Here is a 2,427-nt window from a genome sequence, read left to right as displayed (position 1 = left end):
ATGGGGTTGGACCTGCAAGTCATGAACAACTAAAGAACATGTCCATAATATGAAAGTTGTGCTTTTGAATTGCTGAAATCATTTTTTTTCTTTGTTCTGAATACAATCTATTGCATTTCGCATTTTTTTTTCAATTTTCTACACTTTTGTTAATCCATGCGTTAGAGACTTTGAGTTTATGTTGTAAAAACATCAGATTTACATGCGCTAAAAATACAAACGATTTTTGTTGTGATTGGAAGTACAGCAAAGGGATCTGATTAGGGTGTCGTACAGACAAAGCTCTGGCGACGGCCGAAGCCGTGGGCAAAGCTCCAAAAAACCATTGCCAGTCCTTCTCGACGCCCACTAAACCATTGTCGACGGTCTCAGGCGTGGGGACCATAATCATCTGTCCGGACGATTATGGGCGTCCGGGAATCACCAGTGCGTCTCTCTCTCGGGCGCGCATTTTCTCAATGTTTGGGCGTGCTTGGTCATTGTATTTTATCCATCTTTCACATATTATGCATTAATATCAACTCCACTTGAATGCTTTTCTTTTATATTTTCTGTCCAAAAGTCCATTTCATGCTTAAAAGCTGTTTTTTTTGCCGGATTTCATAGTTCCTTGTAGACCCCAAATTGAGAGCCCTGAATCGGACTTAGTTTTTGCTGTTTTCGATAACCTGCTGATCGGAACTACTACCTTGTGGAATATAGACAACTTATTGACTAAAATTGAGAAAGCTTCTAGCCGCCAGCCAAATATTTGAGAGAATGAAAAAGAAATTAAGGTAAGAGGGGATGAAGTATTTGTAGAATATATACATATATAAAACAAATTCAACTAAAATAACTAAGCACAACATCGGTGCATTTATTTCGATTGCACAAGTACACAAAGAGGATGGACGGAAACACTGGTTCTGGTTCTTGCGGGCAACAAGAACTAGGAAGTACAGACCCTGCATGCATGCTGTCCTAGCAGACAATAAGCATGCTTGCTTTATTATTTAGACATGCTTGCTTTATTATTTAGATATACCACAAGTTACTACTATCAGCATGACCAACATGATAACATATCAGCGACGAGAAGGTTTCAGTATGCTAGCGACACCGTGAGCATTCACGAGTGCACCATACTCATTAAGACTACAGCAACCATGATAGCCGCAGCATATGTAACTTGATCGGCAGCACCAGTCGTTTGGGCAGCAGGAGTAACCAGAGGGGCAGCATCGACCACTGCCGCAAGAGGATCCACAAACATCGCCTGTTGCATTCTTTTCATCTGCATCCATAGCCATAATGTTCAGGAAATTAAGTGTTTAGCCAACCAATTAATTGAATGCTTGTCTAGCTAGATGCACAAATGTCACAATGTTGCGTATGTATAGGTCACATCGACACTCAAGCTGCCAAGCAGGTGGTCTGGTTAGTAGACTACTATGCTTTTTGGATCGGTTGATATTTTTTAGCCTAGTTACTGGCGAAGAACCAAGGGTCCCTCCTCCCTCAGCTCCCAAGCAGCATTAGTGACTACCCGAATGCATGTCAAACACCACTACTACAAGATTAACAACCACAAATTAAATCTGTCCTGGATCGATCGTTGGCTGCGTCCTGCTAAGCAACTCGGTTGTGAAGTTGCCTGTTTGACAGAAAAAGTATTGCATGATCACCTAGCAGGATGACATCGTTTGGAGGGAAGTAACGAAAGACCAGCTAGAAACGAAAACATACCCTGTTTTTCAACAACACTACGTGCAAAAGCCACAGAGAGCAGCAAGAGAAGGGCAAGAAAGAGGACGGGAAAGGAAACTTGCTTCATTGTGGATAGCCCACTAGTTAGAGTGAATACCAACTAATGGTGGATGACTGGATGAGTGCAGAATGGCATCCTCTCAACGATCTATTTATAGGATTCACATGGTCGGACTGAGTCAAGAGGTCTACCTTACTAGAAAGAGAGAAAATTTAGCTGTCTTTAACTACTAGATCTACAGCCTTAATCCTTTTACTATCACAATTCCCATAGCAGTAAGCTTCTTAGTAGTGAGTACTCGACCACCAGCACCACCCATCTCATTATTTTTCCTTTCACTCTCACTCTCACTCTCTCTCTCTCTCGATATCGACCACCCATCTCCCTTGACGAGGACAAGACCCCACCATCATTGGCCTTTCTCATCGCCTCTCTTTATATATACACACACACGCACTCTCTCCATACACACACATATACGTACACACTCTGCTCACTTGCAAGAACCGTCTGATCCTTTGTAATGGAAAGTTGAAAGACAAACATTGAGAAAAAAGTAATGTTCATTATGTAATATTTAGCATTCTAAAACGGAAAATATCATGAGAACCTTAAATACAGTTAAGTCATTTCTTCAAGCGTGCCAAATTATCAAAGTTGGAGCACGTATGTTGTTG

At 41.5% G+C, this 2,427-nt stretch overlaps 1 long non-coding RNA gene across 1 annotated transcript; it reads right to left on the bottom strand.

Annotated features, from left to right (window-relative positions):
- Positions 1-830: 830 nt before the first annotated feature.
- Positions 831-2,095, bottom strand: LOC116257924 (uncharacterized). Its single transcript, XR_004173506.2, has 2 exons — positions 1,729-2,095; positions 831-1,276 (listed from the first exon to the last, which is right to left on the bottom strand). It is a non-coding gene; the product is annotated as an uncharacterized LOC116257924 (long non-coding RNA).
- Positions 2,096-2,427: the final 332 nt, after the last annotated feature.

This window comes from Nymphaea colorata, chromosome 7, assembly GCF_008831285.2.
Source record: "Nymphaea colorata isolate Beijing-Zhang1983 chromosome 7, ASM883128v2, whole genome shotgun sequence".
Lineage (NCBI taxonomy): Eukaryota > Viridiplantae > Streptophyta > Magnoliopsida > Nymphaeales > Nymphaeaceae > Nymphaea > Nymphaea colorata.
Note: the sequence above shows the minus strand (reverse complement) of the source record. Positions and strands in the feature narration are given on the sequence as shown.